Here is a 22,685-nt window from a genome sequence, read left to right on the forward strand (position 1 = left end):
AATGCATGAGTCCTGAAGACAACAAAGAAAAAGTTCAGAAACTTAGAAATGCATAAAATATATGTGTAGCATTGTGTAAAATCAATCCAAATTTTACACTAAGGTATTGTAAACACTCATAAAAAATAAAGATTCCTTCTCTAATATGATGGGAGGACCAAAAAATTTTACATGATCTTGGGGGTGCCACAGTCCTAATCCCTGTGATGTAGAACAATAACTATATAAGATCACATAACACTGACTATGGACCTAGGAGGACATGAGGACATACAAAGAAAGCAAGGGAACACCAAGAATGGAATGAGATTAATCAGGGAAGACTTCTTGGAAGAAATGACTCAAAATGGTTCCTGAGAGAGAAAACAGATATAAATTAAGGGTGGAAAATCCAGAGCAAGATTTCTCTGGCTTTCAAAGAGAGGCTGTATATCTTTCAGGAAGAAATAAGATAAAGTAAATTTTAAAAAAAAGGCAAACTAGTCTATCTAGAGATTTGAATGCCATTCTTAGAAGTGTAGATTTAATGTGGGAATAGAATAGAAAGAAGTCATTATGAATGGTTTTTGAATAAAAAAGTGATATAATGAAGACAATACAAGGACAGCAAAATACAAGATGACCTGACCTTTAAAAGAAAAAAAAACACAGGGAAACCTGCTCTAGAACAATATTACAGTAATCCAGATGTGAAGAAACAAGACTCTGAGCACAGCTATTTTGCTATATTTCATTGTTCTCCATATTGAATCTCAGAGCTATAAGCAGAGAGAGAAAAGGGAAATATATTTCCTTAATATTACAATGCTCCCATCCTTTAAGATTAATTGAGTATCCACTGTGTTCATGGCCTCCAATTCTGAAAGAATACTTGATTTAGAGTTACAAGACCTGGGTTCCAATCTTAATCCATCTACATAAAACCTGAGGGACTTTGAGCAAACCACTTAATCTTTTTCCCTCCTTCCTTCTCTATAACTTGAGGGCTCTGAACTAGTTTATTTCAATACTCTCTTCTTGAACAATTTCTAAAATCCTGTGGTCTATGCCCTTTCATATTAGATATTTAGAATCAAGGTTACTGTCTAATTATATATATGTGTATGTATATATACCCATATATATGTATTTATATGTGTAAGCATGTATATATTTATATTTAAGAAATCCAGGAGTGGCTAGGTGTCATAGTGGATAAAGCACCGACCTTGGAGCCAGGAGTACCTGGGTTCAAATCTGGCCTCAGACACTTAATAATTACCTAGCTGTGTGGCCTTGGGTAAGCCACTTAACCCCATTTGCCTTGCAAAAACCTAAAAAAAAATCCATTAGAATTTGAGGACCATATTCTAGTATTAAATCAGGAAAGGTGAACTTGGAAACAGACAGAAAATTCATATTCTCTCTTGCCTCCATAGCTGTCCCATGAAAATCACTTGTAAGAGGAGGATGCTGATGAAAACTTGAAGTTAGGACATTCCTAGGAGAAGAGAGGGAACCTTGAGAGCTCAAGGGGAGTTATGGAGTATTAGAACAGCATTTGAATCTCATCAGAGATGAACCAAAATAAAAAGATGAAATCCTTTCTAGGAATAACAGAATATGGAAAATACCTCTTAGCAAAATCTCCCAAAGTAGATCTTCCCCCAGAGTTCTCAGTTCCATGGGCACAAACACAGAAGTCCTCATCAGCTGAGATTCACAAAAGAACCACAGAATTGCCCCTTAGAGATCAAAGAGAGAGAAAAGAGAACTTGTTTCTCTTTTAATATTTTAGCACTATCTTTTTGTTCACTTGAACAGTCATTTATTGGAATAGCTAATTGCTTTTTTAATAATAGGTTAAAGACATTGCTTAAACTACCTTGTTGATCTCAAAAAAAAATTTCAGTAAAATAAAATAAGATGGTCTGTCACTCTGGAAGTTCAGAGGAAATTTGACCTGCCCAAAGACTTCCTTCCCATCACCCAACTGAGTTCAAAAATACCTGTTGTACTTCCTTCAGGAACTATGTATTGAACTATAGCTTTTCTTCCTGAAAATACACCTTTGTTGCCAAATACTAAAAAAAAAAAAATAAGGTGCTGAATTTATAGTTTGTAAGGGATGACAACAGCTAACAGTCTATTCAACTCCATCTTTAACATGCTTTTATTATATCCCAGAATCTCACTGAGGTAGAAAGATTTAAGTTATTTAATCAGTCACACAGCTGGTTGATGCTACTGTTTTCAACAGTTGTAATTGAGGAAACTGAGAGATATTAAGGGATTTGCCAAATTGGGACTTGAACTCAGGATTTCCTGTCTCTGGACTCAACATATGGCATTTAGCCTCTTCTATGGACAGCCTCACACAATCAGTTATTTGCAGAACAGGGACAAGAACAGTGGAGCTCTTGCGGACTAGATGATTATTTGACTGGTTTAGTTGGTTGTTGCCTAATTTCTAGTTGTCCAGTGCTGTTTCCACCACCTCAACTGTTTCCAGTTCTGTAGATTGAGAACCTGGAGGAATGTTATTGGTCCACTAGGGACCTGACAGTGGGAATAGACTCATAGGAAGTCCTGAATTCTGCCCTCAGATTCAACTAGCTATGTCAGTCACTTAAATTCTTCCAGACTGTTTTCTCATCTCTAAAACTAGGATAATAATAGTGCCTACCCCATAGGGTTTGTCATGAGAGAAATGAGACAGTATATGGAAAGCCCATTTTGTCAACCATAAATGGATATATAAAATGTCAGCATCCCCTCTCCTTCAAGATACTAGCCTATCACAGGCACAAAAGACCCTGTCTCCCTCTCCGTCCATAGCTCCATCAGGTCTAGGAGAAAAAAGTTGAGATGTAGCCATCCTACCAGACTGTCACATATTTATCTGCTTATGGCTTCTTTGCCCTACTCAGTAAAAAATACAGTCTCTTTATGGGCAGGCGCTGCTTTCAGTTTGGGCAATGGTTCCTCAGACACTAGCACAACCCTGTACATAGTAGTATATTTAACATGGACTTGTTGGGTGAAGATCACAGTTCAGAGTATTGGTCCTTGCCTGTTTAGAAAGGCCCCCAAAGAGGGAAAGTTGAGGCACCTGCTTCCTGCATTCCAGTCTCTGTATATAATGGGATAGGGACTAACTGCAGAGCATCAGCCCTCAGGCAAAGGCTCTGACCCACCTACCAGATGGTACTTCAAAAGTTGGCTTCTCTAAGGAAAGATGGATTGGAAGGAAAATTTCTCTAAGGAAAAATAGTTGCATGGGTGTGGGACTTGGGGGGTGGAAGAACCAAGCTGGTTGAACCAGTTGCACAGGAAACTCCTAGGAACTGGGGAAAAGAGGGAAAGGAAAAAAGAAAGAAGCCCAGGAGAGGAGGAGTGGGGGGGGAGGGGAGTGGAAAGGACGAAGAAAACCAGGAACGGAGAGAAGAAATAATAAAAAAAGAGAAATGAAGGAAAGAGGGAGTGGGGACAAAAAAGGGTGGTGATAGATTGTGAGAGACTGATTGTGCTATTAGATAGGCAATCAGACTGTTTTTCTGAGCTGCACCCTGGTTTTTTCTCACCTTTCCCTTTGACATTTCTAGACCTGTCCCTCCAGGAGGAGGAGCTCCACCTCCCTACCTCCCCATTCCTCTTTACTCTATAGAAAGAGGTGAGATAACCAGCTGAACTTGCTAGCTAGCATCTTCTCCCATTAAAGCATCCTAACAGCTGGGAGTCACACTGCTGGCCTTCCTAGTCACAGCTGTGCACCTGCTCAAAGGAGGTAAGCTCAGAGTATTTGGAATGGATTGGGAGGGAAAGGGAATGTCTTTGTCTTTTTTATTCCTGCAAATGGAAGGAACCCCTGGAAGAATTAACAACCCTGAGTCCTTCTTTTCCTTCTATGGAGGTTCTTAGGCTTTAAATCTCAAAGGGACCGTGGAGGTCATCTCATTCAACTTCCTCAGTCTTACAGGTGGAAAAAAGAGAAAGTGGAAGTGGCTTACTTAAAGATCACATGGGATACAAGTAATAGTGCTAGGATTTGAACCCAAATCCAGTATTTTTTTCCCTTTAGATACCATAGTAGTTCCCCTGGATTGTAACACTATCCTGTCTAAACAGTGGAATTGGAAGAATGACTCCCATAAAACCCTTTGGAATCCAGAAGCTATCATTGGGTAATGAAATAGGTATAGAATAGGGGAACTATTGTCACAAGTTGAAATGACTTTAATTATCTTAGGTTTAAACTGGTAGCTTGCTGCAATGGGAAAAACATTGGATTTGAGTCCAGAAAACCTAGGTTCAGAGTTTGACTTGGCTTTTCAATATCTGTGTAGGCTTAGATAAGATATTTAACCTCTAGGTTAGTCCCCACTCTGGAGGAGGGGGGGGGGCTTTTACAAAGTGGGGCTTGGACAAGGTGAGCCCTAATGGTCCTCCCAGCTTTAACACTCTGAATCTGGCTAGAGGTTGCCTCTAGATGCACCAATTTCTGCTATCCAGGGCAACTTTTCTCACAAAGAAATGATTCTCTAAAATAAGGTTGGGAATGATGTTGTCTCTCACATAGAGCAAATTAATTGAGAAGGAGGAGGAGGAAGAGGAGGAATGGGATTGATGGAGGTGGTTTTAGTTACAGTCTACTGGCTTTTAAATATCCTCAGAGCAGGGTCAATGTGTTTCTTCTTCAGATCCTAGCACCATAACCTGATTCTAACAAATACAATATGTTGCATAATAAGTGAATGAATATTAAATATTAAACCTTCCCATCTGAGCTATGTCCAAGAGTCTACAATCCAGCATGTTATTAAGCAGAAGTGCCCCTTTGCCAAGTAGCTCCTTTGAATGCTTTTTTGGGAGCAAGTTGGTTATTGTCTATGTGTGACAGCAGGTTTGGGGAGTAGGAAGGAATGACTCCATAGAGGGTACTCTATGCCTTCTCCCATAACACTTAGAATCTATCTATTTCTAGTTGACTTGACCAACTTGGGCAGCATTAACTGCTATGTTGTTGCTTGTTGGTTTGTTGGAAGGAGGAGATAGTATGAGGTAAAGAAAATAAAGCAACTCTACTTATTTTAATAGTCACTGATTTAATTGTCACTGATTCTAAGTCTTTTCAAACTTAAGGTGGTTCAGAGGCCTGAAAGAACACAAAGATAATGAGGATAGCTCTAAGCAAGAATTTTTTCCCCTTGCCATACAAAGTCTGCAATATCAAGCCTATACCCTCCCCAACTCCCAATTCCACTTTAATAGAGAAAATTTGTTATTTATGAGTCCAAATGACAACTTCAAAATTACATGGTGGAGGATGAATTGTTTAGACAGCAGTTTGTCTAGAAAGGGGGGGCAGGAGTGCTGGATTGCAAAGTGAATGTGTCAACAATTGAGATATAGCAGTTAACCAAACTAAATAATCTTGTCCTGCATTAAGAGAAACTAGTTTTTACTAATAAGAATGTGAGTATCCCACTTTATCCTGTCTTAGGCCACAATTAGAGATTATTGGAGTTAATTTTGAATAGCATATTTAAAGGAGGTACACTGATTAACTTGGCTAGTTTTCAGATAAGAACATCCAGGTTTGGGAATCAAGTTCATGCCCTATGACAAATCAGTTGAAAGAACTGTGACTATTTAACCCATATGAGAGAAGATTTAGGTGGGGGACATGATGATTCTTCAAGAATTTGAAATACTCATATAGAAGAGGTTTTGGACTTATTTTCTGGTGAGCAGAACTAAGAGTTGGTATAAATAATGGGTGTGGGAAGGAATGTCTACTAAGTAAAGCTATCCAAAAGTGCAATGGCCTGCCTTTGGAGGTAGTAATTTCCTCCTCCTCACTGGGGGTCTTCAAGGAAAGACATGACATTGTTTTTTAGGTTTTTGCAAGGCAATGAATGGGGTTAAGTAGCTTGCCCAAGGCCACACAGCTAGGTAATTATTAAGTGTCTGAGTCTGGATTTGAACTCAGGTACTCCTGACTCCAGAGCTGGTGCTCTGTCCACTGTGTCACCTCTGTCCACTGCATCACCTAGCTGCCCCCGATGACATTGTTAAATATATTGAAGAGGGGATTTTGTTCAAGTAAGAATTTGACTATATGTCTTCTGAGGTTCTTTCAAACTTTGAAATCCTTCTTAGTTTGATTCCTGAGGTCAAATTAGGAAAAAAGTATTGAGAATTATTTCTTGATGTTTCTTTTTCAGTCTTCAATAGCTCCTGCTAAACTACTTTCTGTTTTAGAAAACAAAAACCATTGTCAACAAATACCTCCCAGGTTGTCAGTGGCCCTGGGACTTCATAAAGTCAAAGGTAGAATCCAAAGCAAATTGTACCCAACTAAGCCCTTAAAAAGGTGGGAGAGAATCAACACACTGATTGTCAAAAGTGGTGATCTCTAAAGGTTAATTCTTTTCATAAAGGTCATAACACTTTATGAACCTAGAGATTGCCTTTGGATAGGCCATTAACCCAGTTATAGAAGAATTAGGAGATGAGTTCTTTTCCCAGTTTTATATCAAATGATTCCAGAAGGGGTATTTACAGGGGTAGAAGTACTAGCAATTCTGGAAGGGACTAATTCAGTTCTCCCCAAAACTGGGGAGAGGTGGGATAATCAAATCCCAAGGAAATATAGGCTTATTTTCTCTCACAATTCAGTGAAACTTACCCAACCTGACTGTGCAATCCAAACTGGCTGATGGAGATAAGCAACTCCCAGTCTCATTACTCTGGCAAACCTGCTGTTCTGGATACACACAGATTCTGTTGATTGTAGAAATGCCTGAGGATCTTGTCATGCTCATAAAGATTTGAAGGTCTTGGGAGTTCATGCTTCTCTGCCCTGCTAAGTCAAACTATACTTATAAGTTCCTGCCTCACTTTCTAGTTCTTTCTGCAAACTATTGTTTGTGATTTTTTTTTAAATTGTTGTTATTTGGGATCTTGACCTGTGATTTTAGAGGTGTGGAACTCTTGGTGTGGAAACTTCTTCCACTAATTCAAATGGAAATTTTGACTATAACTTTTAGTCTGAATGAGTTGTCTGGGAAATAGTGACTAGCCTATGATCCCACCACTAGTATTTGTCAGAGGCATATTCTTATTTTTATTCCAAAGCCAACTCTCTAGCCATTATGTTGTGCTGCTTTCTATAGCAAAAATGCACTAAACCAGGAATCAGGAAGGTGTAGTTTTTCACTGTGACTTAAAAAAAAATCATCTCAATCTCAGGAACATAGATAATTCTATTGCTTTATATACCTTAAAGGACTGTTCTGTGGTTCACCAATAGGAAGATTCCCCCTCCCCCTTAAAATTTCCTGATATTTCTAAATCATGATAAAAATGCAACATATAAAATAATCTCTGTATACCTCCCTGCTCTTTCATTTCCCCTTCCTTTCTTTTTTCTATATCAGCTTTTTCATGATAATAGCACTAATAATCATCTATCATTCTGTTCCCTTATTACTGTTATTCAACTCAGCAAACATTAAAGTAACTATTCTATGCAAATTCATAGGAATTCATAGAAAACTACAACACTTACCCTGTCTACAGGAAGCTCTTTCTACTAAGATGATATATTTTTATTTGCTCATATGTATAGATATTATATGTGAAGTAGCAGGAAAATTCAAGGGGGAGGGGGAAGAGTGAGGCTTATATCTGGGGGAATCTAAGCAAGAACACTTGTATACCTAATAGGCTGCACCCATGAAGAAAACCAAATTGGCAGATATTCTCTTCACAGTTAATTATGTGATAGACAAATTCCCTGCCCCCCCTTTTTACTGTCTTAAAATAAAGAAATGACTTCAACAGACAGAAATCTAAACTGAATGACCTCTCAAAGTCCCCTCCTATTCAATAATTTCATTATTCCATGATTCTATAGAACATGCTGATTCAAATCCATTTGATTAGCATCTCTGTGAGGTACCTGAAAAGTTGTCCTAAGAACTGAACTCTTTTGGTCATGAGGAATCAACTGAAGATCTTTATTTCCATCATTGCTATCACTAGCATTTATTTAGTGCTTTAAGGTTTGCAAAGTACTTTACAAATATTTCAGCTTCACAACTTTGGGAGATAGGTACTATTATATCCATTTTACAGATGATAAAACTGGAGCAGAGACTAAGTTTCTTAGGGACATAAAACTAGTTAGTGTCTCATCCTTGATATGACTTTGCATGTTCCTGATTCCTGACATCCCAGCAGTCTATCTCCTGTGCTACCTGGTCTAGTCTTTTTTTTTTTAATCTATGGTTTGAGAATCATTGTTACTAGTTACGAAGACAGACACCTGTAGTCCATAGGACTGAAGAGGTTAAATCTAGTGGATCACTTGAATTTGAGATTTCTGAACTTAAAAAATATACTAAAATCAATCAGTTTACCTGTACTAAATCTAACATCAACATGGTTAACTTCCAGGAGCAGGGAGCCACCAGGCTTCCTGAGAAGGGTGATTTGGATCATTAAAAAAAAAACAAAACGGGGGCAGCTAGGTGGTGCAGTGGATAAAGCACCGGCCCTGGAGTCAGGAGTACCTGGGGTTCAAATCCAGTTTCAAACATTTAATAATTACCTAGCTGTGTGGCCTTGGGCAAGCCACTTTTTGCCTTGCAAAAAAAAAAAAAAAACCTATAAAAAAATGAAGCAGGTCCTATGCTTCCAATCCCAAGTTTCTATGCCAATCAGTCCACGAATGGCTAACATTGTCTAGCTTGGACCACATTGGGATAATCAAAAAAAAAGACCTGAGACATCCCAACATGGTCTCTGTTATGTCTTGTGCAAAAACTGTGAATTATTTATTTCAAATGAACTGGGAATCCATGTAGCAACTAAGAAAGTAGACGCTAGGTCTTTCTACTCCATGAGGGAACGCATAGCCATAAAATCCTTCACTTCCCTCTTTCTATGATTCATTATGTAGTCATTGTTACCCTTTATCCGAAGTGATCTTAGAAAACAAACTTTTAGTATAGCACTCAAGGTCCTGCTCAAGTTGACTCCGACTTGCCTTCCTGGCAATATGAACTGCTCTTCATTCTCTTTACTCTAGTGAAACTAGGCAATTTGTTATTTCCCATCACTTTTCCATATCTGTGATTGCACATGGTCATTACCAAGAATAATATTCCCCTTCATTTTTACCTATTTAAATACTAGGACTTCATTGTTCAAGACCCAACTCAAATGGTACTAGGTCTACAAAACCTTCCCTACCCCCAGGGAGAAATGATTCCCACCTCTAATGAACACTCATTGTGCTTTATTCCTCTTATTCATATGTCCTTGTTTGAATGTAGCATTGACCTGTGAGTTCCTTCTTAGTATTTCCCTGAACTTTCGAGCAATCTGTTCATGATAAGTTCTCAATAAATATTTGTTGTATAAAATTGAACAAGGCCTGCTACAGATGTTTGGCGCCATGTGGCAGGTTGTTGCTAAACCTGCTCCTTTGTTTTCCCCATGACTCTGTAGTCTCAACCCAAGTGAGTCAATCTTTTTTTTTAATGCTTCAACTTATCTCAATACAGATGGATTCATTCAAAGCATAGCTACTTTTTTTCTAATAAATGTCTTCTTAATGTGAGTTCCATGTTGAGTCATCCTAGACCTGGGGTATTTTTTATTGGTTTTCCAGGAAATACAATTAGTAACACCTCTCTGCTTCTGAGTCTAAATAAAAGGTCAAGGACCTCCTTTTGGGCACCTTCAGTTTTCCTTTGTTTCCTTGTTCTATTTTGAACTCAATCTGACAAATAACCAAATTTAAACATAAATAGTGAGAGATAATCCTTTCCATGCTGAGAAATAATCAAAATTATGGGAGGGAAAGGGATTAGTTAGGCTAAGTGAAAAGGGGGGAAATGGCTTATGCATTCTGGCATCTATATGAGAGAACTTAAAATACATGTAAATTGCTGATGTATGTTAGAAATACGCTATTGATTCATCATATCTATATGTGCTTTGAGATATTTTTCAAGTAAGATGAGATAATAGGATCATAGACATGGAGAAAACCACAGAGGGCCTCTGATCTTACCTCTTCAATTTACAGATGAAGAAACTAAGGTTCAGTGACATGAAGAGCCTTCTTTCTCAAAGTGGCTCAGATAGTTATCAAAGGTTGGATTTGAAAACAGAACCCTCTTGCATCTAACAGTGAGTATTTGGGGATATGCACTTTGAGGCCAAAGAACAAAATGGACTGAGTTCCCAGGGCTGGCTACATGAACACCAAATTTTAATCACTCTTAGAATTGTAAACTGAATGGGCTTCATCCCAAGTACTCTTCTGCATCTATCACAAGATTAATCCCGTCTCTTCTATCTTACACTTTCAGAAGTCAATAATTCAGATGACCTTTCCTAGTCTCTTCAGTTTGAACTTCTGTCTTCTCATTTTCAGTTCTTCCGATCAATGCTACAAATCTCATCTCTTGACTTCTGCTCCTCACACATCTTCAAACATTAATTCTGCATGGTCTCTTTCTGGACAGGGAAAGTGACATTGTGGGGAAAAAATGCCTCTTATTTAGAGACAAACCTTTTGCCCATCTTTGAAAAAAGAAAATCAGCCTGTATGTTTTCCTTATTCCTCCAACATCTTCCTTCTGTGTACATTCCAATTTATCCTGTATGCTACCATGTATATATATAGCTATGTAAGCCCCTTGAGAACAGGGACTGGTTTTACCTTTCTGGTATCAGCAAAGTGTCTGGCACATAGTTTGATAAATACCTGTTGAGTTGACTATTCTATGATATAGAAATACAGGGAGGTCCTGTTTCTTAGTTCCCTCACATAGTTATTTTTCTTCATTTGATCAGCCAGTTTTAAAGAAAAATGAAAATCATTACATTATAATTGCAACCAAAGGTCCTCTATACTCTCCTCCCATTCTAAAAACCTCCATAAAACAAACCCCGCCCCCAAAGTTCTCTTTCTCCTACAGAGGATTAAAAAAAAAGAATCTGACACATTTCTAAAGCACAACTGAAGCCTTATTACATGGATGAACAGATTTCTTCTATCTCATTCCAGGTTCTCATATCAATACAATCATTTCTGAAACATTGTGGTTAGCCAGCCCTGATAAAAACCAAAGGCAGTAAATACAGTATTATTAGCAACTTGGGATAAATGAAAACAGAAAAAAGTCCTGGCAGAAACAGTTCGGTTTTACCTATTTGGAGATCACAGTTTGAAAGTAGATTTACTATTCTGTAAGAAGAGGCACAAGTTGAAAAGTACTGCCAAATTCAGTGGCATAGCATGACTAGGTTGATTAATAGGTTGGAGCTAAGGAAATGAGAAGCTTAAAGCTCAGAGAGGGAGGTAGTAAGGAAAGGGGAGTATTAAGTCAGGAATGTATTAGAAAGGGCCTAAATTTCCAAATGTGGAATTATAGAGCTCAGGTAGAAAAGTCATCTAAACCAATCCCTTGATTTTAAATTTGAGGAAGTTGAGATTCAGATGATAAATGTAATTGTCCAGCTCTATAGAGTTTGGAAATGGCAAAGCAAAGATTTGAAACCATAGCATCCTTATCACTTCACCATTGTAAGCAATCAACTCTTAAAGTTTCTAAACCTATGTAACCCTCCCATCCTAGGCCATTTTTCTTCCCAAGAATTGACTGGGAAGTTTCACTGGCTTCTTTATTCACCTTGTGCTAGGAACCAACTGTATGTACGCCTGCTACTCTTAAGTTACTGGGAGAAGAGAGTCACTTAGGTTAGAGGAAAATGAGGTTGCTTCATAATGAACCTTTCTTTTTGTCTGTAGTATTCATTTTTCAGGTTTGTTACACAGACCTTGATGGATTTTGTTAACATGGGGCTCCAAATTTTGAGAGATATTTCTGGAGCAGGGTAGTCTGTTTTTAGATAACTATTAATTCTGGTCCTTATTGACACTAGGCACTGGTTGCCAACTGGTATTATTGTCATAGATGTATCAAATTGAGTCCAAGAGCCTTAGCTTACAGAGAGCTATAGAATCCCTATCTTCTATCCAGTGCCAAACATTTTCTGAACAATTTAATTACATGTGGGATACTCCCTCCTCCCCTTCATTATTAACAAGTTTATATTTGGCCCAGGGATGGGCTGCAGCAGTCTTGTGACTCTCTCCCTTTTTGCCTTTCCTTCTTCTGCTCTTCCCATTTAAATCACAACCAAATTCTTATGCAGATGTCAGTAACCCTACTCTTCCCTTCAGTAACCTAAATACTTTTCACACAGATCTAGAGTATGTTGGTTCTCAAGGTGACCCCCATCCTCTCTCCAGATACAAAGTCAAATTTGGGATTATGGCATTTTATAGATTTAGAGCTGTAAGTGTCCTTAGCTATCCAGTCCACTTAATCCTACTGTCTCCACATCACCCCTCTACAAACAATTTACAGGTAAGAAAAACAAGGCCAACAAAGACTAAGGGACTTGCTTAGGATCACATAGAAAGAAAAAAGCTAAGAATCTAGCTTTAAAACCAACACTTCTAGCACTAAATGTAATGTTCTTTCCACTATACCATGTTTTACTCTTCAGTGACTGATCCCATCCCTATAATGATAAGATACCAGAAACATAATTATACTTAAATGGTTCTATGATTTTACTGGTATTCCCTCCAGTGATATAGATAACAGCCTTTCATTTTCTGCCCATCTTATACAATTCTTGTTCATGTTGTCCCCTAAATCATCCATGGGGATTCACCGAACAATTAGTCAGGAGACTTTTATTAGCCATTTAGAATGTACTTGTATGGATGAGTTCCTCCCTGTTCTTTTTGACTCAGCTTCTTTATGAAACATTCCTAGATCTCTCTTGCCCCCATCCCAAACTCAATATCTCTCCTTCTTTGGAATCTTATACTCCTATGACACTTATCACACATCCTACTTTGTTCTATAATTATTTAGGCATGGAGATTATTTCTGCCATTAAGTTGTAAGCTCTTTGGAAGTAAGGACTATTTTGGCAACCTAGTGAATAGATTGTCAGATTTGCACCTACTTCCCAGGGTTTTTGTGAAGATCAAATGAGCTAATGGAAAGCACTTTTCAAAGTCCTATATAAATGCTAGTGTTGCTGTTATCAACATTCCTTTAGTACCAAATATATAACTTTGCACATAGTCTTCAGTGAATAAATACTTGCTGAATTGTATAAAAGATGCAAAATTCTCAGTCTTCTTAGAATTTCATGAGATCCTTATCCTGTTTCCCAGGGGATAGCAAGAGGAAGGGAAAGCATAGAAAATAAGGACAGAGGCTTTGAGAAGAAAAGATTAGAAGGAATTGGGCTGGATGGGGAGCAGGGGAGATACATGGGATTAAAAGCTATATAGTGGTGTGTGGAGAGAATTGTTCTAAAAAATAAACAGACCACTTATATTCTGGCTTTCATATACATAATACTTGAATTCCAAGGAAGCTGAGTTCTCTAAGTAGATATTCTTAGTTCTAGTTCTGTCTACTTGATCCACTGAGGTCTCAGAGGCTCAGCTATTCCCACTATTTGAAGGTCCACCATAAAGTCTTATTCATTGTCTTATTATTTCATTAGATTAAAATACTGCAGTGGCATTAATTGTGCTAAGGAAAAAATACTATTGTATTATGCAAAATACTGTTCAATCTAAAAACATCATGACTGTTACACTAAAACAAGAGACCAATTTTATCTTATTGGTTAGTAGCAAGAGCCAAGGATCTCCCTCCTCTCCCCTCACTCCCTATCTAACTCCTTTACAAAGCAGAGGACTTTGTGTTTTGACCTTCTAAGAAATTTTATTCTGTTTTTTTTAACAAATGGCTTTGAAACCATGTGAACGTGAAAGCATATAATCACAGACAGGGATGAAATGGACTTTAAAAATTTTCAAATGAGGAGCAATTAATAAGTACTAATAAGTGTCAGAGGCAGGATTCAGACACAAATTGTCTGGCTGTCTACTGAGCACACTTTCAGTTATACCTTGCTCATATACATCATGCTGGAGGAGATTAATGGACCATTTAGACCAATGTTCTGTCTTCTTTAGGGAGAACAAGGGAGTTTTGCTCTCTCACCTCAGAAGGTTAGTGATGTCCTCCCCAAACATCACTAGCCATCAATTTATCTTTAACCTTCTTAAACTTGTAACTGTAGTGTTAACCCATAGGGAGATATGCTAGATGTAAGATGCCTGTGCAAAGGACAGATATTTTGTCAGAAAAATGCAGACTGCAATAAAGTAAAATTAAATAGATTCTATACTAGTCAAGTAGCTAGAATCAAAGAATAGTCATTGATGGTTAAACATAAAATTGAAAAGTTCCTAGTGGAATGACTCAGGAATCTTTGGAATGACAAGCATCATCTTCTTATGACCTCTAAGGAGTCTGCTCTAGTTCTAAAGTTATTATTATGCTTAGCATAGAGTAAAGAAGACTTGGTGAGGTGCATGCTAATTGCCTTCAAATATTTGAAGAAAGAATCAATTTATAGAATTGGATCAAAGATCCAGCTAAAATGGATGTAAGGGAGGTCCCTTCCAAGCACTACATATCACAACTGAGGAAATTCAGACCAAAGAGATTATCAATCACCAGGAGCTCATGTCAAAGACCAGATTTCAACCCATGTTCTCTGACCCTTAAGTCTTCTTTTCACTCTAGAGTGCAGAACTTGAAGCAGTGGGATAGAATTGGTAAAGCTCAAATTCAGGTATTTTGCAAGGAAAAAATGCTTAAGTCAAAGTGGAAATTACTTTGGGGATGTGGATTGGACTAAATGACCACTGAATTCTCTTTCAAATTCTACATTTCTTTGATTTCATGATTCTTCTAGAATGATTGTCTGCCACATACCAAGCCCCTTGCCAAGCCCTGGGGACACAAAGAATAGGCCCTGCTTCCAAAGAGCGCCCAGTCTAAGGGGAAAGACAATATGCAAACATAAAAGATAATGCAAATAGCTAGCATTTATAGATCACTTTAGGGGTTTCCAAAGCATTTGGCAAACATTATCTCAATTTATCCTAACAATAGGAGGTAGTGAAGTAGGTGTTATTATTATCTCAATTTTACTGTGAGAAACTCAAGGCAAATAAGTAACTTGCCCAGGATCACAGAGCTAGTAAGTGTTCCGAGGTTGAATTTAAACTCAGCTCTTTCTGACTCCATCCACTATCCACTGAATCACCCACCCTTCTGACAAACATGGGGTAAACCACGGAGATTCTCTGAGTACAATGATGTCCATCCTTCCATGTATAATCTTATTCTTCATCACTTGTTCACACTTGGGGCGGGGGGGGACCTTCAGTGGATTTTCAAAGCTCTAAAACCAAATCCTAGACATTGAAGTGACCTTAAGTAGTCATTTACTCATACCTTCCACCTCTAGGTAGAAACTCAATTAAGAGGTTTTGAAAATTTCAAGGAAAAGAAAATCTCAGTTCTCCCTTCAGTAATTCCTCCCATCACTGAAGTTATTACAAAGTTTTTTTTTATCTAAATCTCTTCCATTTATTTCAGGCTACATATCACCATAGATTAAGAGTAGGGAGCTACTTCATTTTTATCTTTATATTCCCAGGGTCTAGACCAAAGTAGGTTCTCAATAAATGTTTACTCACAGACTTGTAGATGAAACTTGAGATTTCCTGAAGAGTTTCAAAAGCTGTGTCAAGAAGGGAAGGCTAAATTCCACATAGATATCCTTCTCTAGAACCAGGGGAGCTTGGTCAGGGTAGAAAGGATTACAGAATTTGCTTGGATGGAGATATCAAGTGGAGTGTCCTAGGGATCTGTGAGGAGCCCTGTAAGACTAAATAGCGATTCATCTGAAAGAAAAACTGTGAAGATTTTAGAAGACAGGAACCTCAAAATGGTGATGTGTTGATCAAAAAAGCAAATACATGCTAGGCCACACTGAGAGAAGAATGATATGCTGAATTAAAGAGAAAATAGTCCTATCATACTCTGTTCATTTATCTCTGACATTTTAGTATGGATATCAATAAGCTGAAAAAAAATCAGAGCAACCAAGAAAATGAAAGATCTTGAGACCATGGCATATAAAGATGAGTTTGTAGAACTGGGTATATTTAGCATGGAGAAGAGAAATTAATTAAGAAGAATATGAGAGCTGTCTTAAATGTTTAAAGGTCTATCTTATTGAATAAGGGTGCAGTGGATTAAATACTGAGCCTGGAGTCAAGAAGCCTCATCTTACCAACTTACTTGCTTGTGACCCTGAGCAAGTCATTTAACCCTGTTTGTCTCATTTCCTTGTCTGTTAAAATGAGCTGGAGAGGGAAGTGGCAAACCACTTCAGTATCTTTGCCAAGAAAAATCCAAATAGGGTCACACGGAGTCAGATACATTTGAAATGACAGAACAATGAAAGCATATTAAACAAGGAATGAATTCAATCTGTAGGACTCAGAGGAAAGATCTAAGAGCAGTAGGTGAAAGTTGCCAAAACTCATGTGAGGGAAAAAAATTCTTTAAAATTAGAGTTATCCAAAAATGGAATAGGCTGCCTCAAGAGGAAGAACTCATTATAGTTCATCAAATTTAGATATCTTGCCAATGCTGTTGAAGTGATGTTTGTTATTCAAAGATGGATTGGACTAGATGATCTTTGCAATGTCTTCCAACTCAGTAAGTCTATGATTCTATGAGTATGACAGAACCTTTAAAAAGCCTATCCCCCTCTTTTATAGATACTGAAACAGTGATTTTCTAAATCCAGGATTAGGATCCAGGTCATTGGCCAACTATTTCAGGGTTTTTTTCCACTGGAGCACATCGCCCCAAAACAGGAATTCAGAGGTAAAGCTGATAAAAAGTTTAGAGAGAACAATCTGTGCTTTTCACCCTTTGCATTGGGAATTCTTCTTCTGGTGTAAACCTCTCCCCCGACCCCATTAGAGAAGAGCAAAGTGTCAATATTTAGCTATTTGTAAACAACAACAAAAAGTTGAAATGTTCATTGATGCAAACTTTGGTTATTTAAATTTTAATTTTTGAAGTATCCAAGCTATAAAACAGTGATACAAGCAGTTCTTCAGATCAACCTCTCTCAAAACTGTCAGTATTCCATTTCCATTGGGACACAGGTTTAATTTCCACAGAAATCAACTAGAGTAGAAGAAAAGTATATACCACAACATGCTTTGTCTAATATATCCATGCACTCAAGATGAAAGATATTGATTTCCTCATGTCTGGCAAGAATCTGCTAAAGGGGGGGTGGCTAGGTGGCATAGTCGATAGAGCATGGGCCCTGGAGTCAGGAGTACCTCAGTTCAAATCTGGCCTCAGACAGTTAATAATTACCTAGCTGTGTGGCCTTGGGCAAGCTACTTAACTTCATTTGCCTTGCAAAAAACTAAAAAAAAAAAAGTCTGCTAAAGGAGATAAAAGACAAAAATAAAACTGTCCTTACCCTCAGGAAGCTTATATTCTGTTGAAGGGCAAAAAAAGCAAAGTTCAGAATGTAAATTACATGGGATTATCAAAGAAGGGCATAATGAATATCCATCAAAAAAAATCAAAGAAGGCTTCTTGGAAGAATCTTAGGATTTTAGAGTTATTTTGACTCCACAGTCTCCATAAAGTCCTTGAGGTTGAACTGACAGGTTCTACCATGCAGAAAAAACTTCACCCAGCTTAACCAGCAGCACAAAGAGATCTATTACCAATGGACTTGTAACTAAATGTTGAATTATTTGACCATGGCAACCCATGAATCCAAGGAAAATGTTAAGTGGCCCCACATCCTTGGTGGTCTTTCTAGTTTTCACAGTAAGAATGGAATAGTGACAAAAAGGGATGAAATTCAATAATAGTCACATAGTTTTTAGACCAGCTATTAAAATTAACTTAAGTGTAGTTATTCTGTGAGCTCTTTGTCAATTAATTAGTACTATAAAAATGACCCATAATAATAATACTGATATACTGGTAATAAATGAAATCAGAGGACAAAGGATAATACAAAAAACAAATGGAAAAATGGCTCATAGGTTCTCTTTTGAGAACCAAAACAGATGAGTTAACAGAGTTGGTTTTGTCACGACCCAACAGTAATAATAAAAAAAAATTATTCCATAGGATTCTTGGTCATTTCAACTTGCAAGGCTTATGATAAATAACGTTAAAAACAACTTATAATATGATTAGAGCTTATGTGGTAGCATTTAATGTAGAAAATGAAGAGGTAGAGAAAAAAATCTGTGAAGACCTGGACAAGATTCCCAAGACAAGCCAATATAACTTTGATACTCAATGATTAAAATGTTAAAATAGACACAATGGAATGTGACAAATACAGATAGATAAAATATAGTTTAGGTTTGCTAAGAGTGGAGGGTGATATTAGAGATCAGCTCAAAAGAAGTAGTCTAGAGTCAGATTATGCAAAACCTTAAAGGACAGAGAAACACTTGATTTCATAATAAAAAGGAAGTTATCCTAAGCATGCAAGCAGGAAGTGATACAGTATAGAACCCTTCAGTGCTCCTATCTACTGTATGCACCCCTTTATAAAAAATTTGGGGTTTAAAAACTTGGGAACATCTTACACAGTGGTTGTAATTTTTTTTTGCTTGCATTTCCCACTTTTTCACACTTGTTATCTTTGTGCTCACTGTTTCACATTTATTACCACTATAACAGGTTATGTTTTGCCATGTTCTTCCCAAAAATGGTTCAGAAAAGATTTTCATACATTGCTTAATCAAGTTAAAAGTGAATGGAAATAGTGCCTATGAAGGTCAATTTGGTCCTCCTCCAACTGAGAGAACTCCGGGACTGGCTACCGGAAGAAGAAACCTCACTGAAAATGCCAGGACCTTGAGAGCCAAGTCAGCTAAAATGTCAGCTTTAGAGAGAAAAGTGAAGAGATGAATTGAAGAGTAAAGGGCCATTGGAATTCCTGTGTCCACAAATATGGTTCAGCAGAAGCAAGAAGACTTGCTGATGAAAAAGAAGTGCCTAATTTCAAAGGAGGACACAATTGGTGCTTCAGGTTCATGAAATGCAATAGGCTAACCATGCATCCATGCATCAGACTTGCCCCAAAGATGCCTGAAAGCTATGAACAGAAGGTCCTTGAATTTCATGAAGAATAAAACTTGAGTTCAATAATTTTATGAAACACATTTTTTCAAATTTCAGGCCCCAAAATTAAGGTGCGCCTCATACATGGAGAAATATCTATTTCCCAATCTTATTCATTTGCCATTCCACAAATTCTACAATCTGGCCAAAGCAGCTTTCTTACTGCTCCTCACATGTCATCTTCAGACTCCACTGCCTTTGCACAACCTCTCTTCTATACCTGGAATATACCTTCTCCTCATCTCTGATTCTTAGAATTCTGAATTTCCTTCAGAGAAACACTTCTCAAATACTATCATCTTCTGGAATGTGAGCTTCTTAAGGGCATAAACTTCTCTTATTTTTCCTTTTTTATATTCTCACCTCAACACGTAGTAGGTGTTTAATAAATCCATGATGGTTGATTGCTGCTCAGTTACATACCTGTCTCTCAGCAGGAATGGAAATATGCTTTTTTTAGGAGAATTCCCTTCCTATTACTGGCTAGAGGAGGAGGATTTATTTAAGGTGATAGTTTTCTTGAACTTGATTTAAAGTAACCAGTCTAAAGAATGGATATGCATGCTGGCTTCTCAGTTGACTAAGAAGCCTTTCAGATGACTCTACACTTCCTGCTGAAGAGAAAGTAAATAAATAATGCTGGGGAGCATAGATTGCTAGGCTGTCTCTTTCGTGCACTCAGATTTGGTTGTCTGAACTCGAGTTCTTAGAAGGCTGGTGGTAGAGGGAACCAGAAAGATTCAAGACCAGACTTGGCTCAGCTAATGAACAGTCCTCTAAACTAATGATTTGATATGAAGAAGGGGAGTAGTCTTCAGAGTGGGACAATGTTCTTTGTGAATAAGTGGATTTTTTTCAAGTATTTCTCACCTGGAGAATTGAAAACTTAAGTAAGATACAATAGATGTCTTTGTATTTGTAGGACTGTTATGTGAAAAAGATTAAATTTTTTTCTACTTGGCCCCAAAGGGATACAAAGGTAGAATTTAATTCAACGTAATTCAAAATATTGTGCTCAATATTGGGAATATGAATTTTTTAAAAAAAGAACATACTCTCTGACCTCAAGGAACTTATGTGTGACAACCACAAATATAAGTTAGTATGTGATAGATGGAAAAAAAATGATCCAGACAAACTGTATTCTACAAAAACTTGTGAGAGAAATGTCATTTCAGGTAGGTAAGGGTTGCCTTTGAAGATCTGAGCCTTAAAGGTAGAAAAAACTTTCTAGTGGCAGTGGTGTGAAAGTACTTTCCAAGTTGGCAGCATAGTCTTCATAACTGGAATAGGGCATGAAAGAATAAGGTAAAATCAGGAAACAGCTAATGATGAAATATGGATGGAGTGAAGAATATGAGAAGATGGTTAGTACAACATGAGTTTAGAAAAAAGTTAGAGTCACGCTGTAGAGAACCTTAAATAACAGACTAAGAAATTGCTTTCTATCTTCTGATCAATGGGGAGCCACTGAAGTATTTTGGATAGAAGAATGACATGCTCTAAACTTTGTGTGAAAATTATTTTAACTACTGTGTGAAGGATTGCATAGTTAACTTTAACTATGCCCTTTTCCTAAAATATGCTGGAGAAGGAAAGAACAATAACTTTGCCAAAAAAAAAGCCCAAATAAGGTCAAGAAGACTCATACAACATAAATGATTAAACAACAACTACGACATGATTTTTTCTTATCTTTTACCCACTCCATCCAACCATTTGTCAAGCCCTGTTTGTTTTGCCTTCACAATTTGAAACTTTCTTGAAATTACCTTTAATTTGTGTAGACTTTAAACTTTCTTGACCAATGCTATCCAGCACCATTTTTGTCTTAGTGAATTTCTTGGAGCCCAAGGTCACATGAGTAGTATGTCAAAGGTAAGGACTTTAACCCAAGTTTTTCTGACTCAGAGATCACTTCACCACTCACTTTCATATACACAGTTTCATATACAAAATATATTTAGAGTAAATATTAATTTCAGAGACTTCTCTCTTTCCCCCTCTTCTTTTCCTCTCTTCTCTTATCTTCTCCTTTTCCCCCTCATCTACTCTGTCTCACTAAAAGAAAAATTATGGCTGTTCTTGTATAAATTTGGTAGCTATCTTCATAAGAATAATAATTGAGGTCATAAAAGCAGACATGATCACTAAGAGAAACAAAGAGAGATGAAAAGATGTCTGAGAACTCACTCAAAAACAAAGGGCTCCTAACCTGAATTAGTTATTTTGGTTTTTGTTTATTTTATATTTGACAACTATATTTAAATATTACTGGCTTCCTTTGTAATCTCATGCATTTTATTTTATGCATTTAAAAAACCTTTTTAGGAGTCATAGGCTAGACTACTAAAGAAATGCCCATGACAAAAAAAAAAATAAAAAGTCAAGAACACTTTCCCTAAAGGAACACTCATGCATAGAATATGAAAAAAAAAATAAATTATGAAAGCAAAGGACAAGAAGAGAACTAGAAGAAACTAGCATCATGGAAAACACAGAGAAATTTATTATGTTCATATCACTACATTTTAGGGAAGACTTTGGCAAGCTGGGGGTGCCAACCTTGGAATGATAGCTAACATAGGAGGAGAACTAGAAACCATGCCATTTAGAATTGGTTGAAGAAACAGGAAATGTTTAACCTGGAGAGGAGAAGACTCAAAACCAAGACATTAAATCTGCTCTTCTGTATTGGAAGGGCTTTTATCTGGAAGGGGAATTTGACCAGTTTTGCTTGGCCCCCAGAGGGCAGAACCAGGCATAATGAAAAGAAGTTGCAGAAAAACAGATGTCAGCTGGTTGTTGTGTAAATGTCCTGACAATTAAAGCTGTTCTAAAGTAGAATGACTGCCAGAAAATTGTTGAGTTCCTAATAAGTAGATGTTTTCACATAAAACTTGTATGGATCAATTTTCAGAGATTGTCATAGAAAGGGTCCTCATTCAAGTTATAATAGGTACCCTCTGAAGTCTTAGCAATAGAATGCTGAGAGATGAGTTGGCTTTTTTTCACAAGTTATAAATGTTTATTGAATTGATTTCCAATATTAAAAGAAACCAATGTCCTGACTGAGTGCATTGAGTCCTCTACTACAGTCAAAGTGATACTGTTCTCTAAATATCAGGGCTATAAAAGATATAGTTACTAAGTCACTGAATTATCGAGAAATTTCCATGTGGCACTTGGAATTTTTGACTGTGATAATACCCCCAAACCACTGAAATATGCTTTCATTTCCTCACATCTTTACCATAATATATATATATATATGTATATATATATATATATTTCTATGTACTCATTTAAGTTCATTATATTTTCCCCAATAAATAGAAGATCTTGAGGGCAGGAACAGTTTCATTTTTATCTTTCCATCTTCAATACTTGGCACAGAGAATGTCCCAAAGGATGATAATTAATAAATTCTTGCTCTGTGATTGATCATGATAACCTTGAAAAGTTCCCTGAACCACATAAGAAGGGCATCTTTTGGGCTCTGCTGACCACTACTCTACCTGGGACTCTATTCTTTTC

At 37.2% G+C, this 22,685-nt stretch overlaps 1 protein-coding gene across 3 annotated transcripts in view; it reads left to right on the plus strand.

The window, feature by feature from the left end:
• Nucleotides 1-3,682: 3,682 nt before the first annotated feature.
• The window catches only part of ATP10B (ATPase phospholipid transporting 10B (putative)), a 304,974-nt gene continuing 285,971 nt past the window's right edge, over nucleotides 3,683-22,685 (plus strand). For 2 of the 3 annotated variants that reach the window (XM_074212482.1, XM_074212485.1), the window contains exons 1-2: nucleotides 3,683-3,766; nucleotides 10,082-10,185. The gene's annotated coding sequence lies outside the window, so the exon portion shown is untranslated. The remainder of the gene's footprint in view (nucleotides 3,767-10,081; nucleotides 10,186-22,685) is intronic. The other variant, XM_074212483.1, reaches the window with a different exon arrangement.

This window comes from Macrotis lagotis, chromosome 1 (assembly GCF_037893015.1).
Source record: "Macrotis lagotis isolate mMagLag1 chromosome 1, bilby.v1.9.chrom.fasta, whole genome shotgun sequence".
Lineage (NCBI taxonomy): Eukaryota > Metazoa > Chordata > Mammalia > Peramelemorphia > Peramelidae > Macrotis > Macrotis lagotis.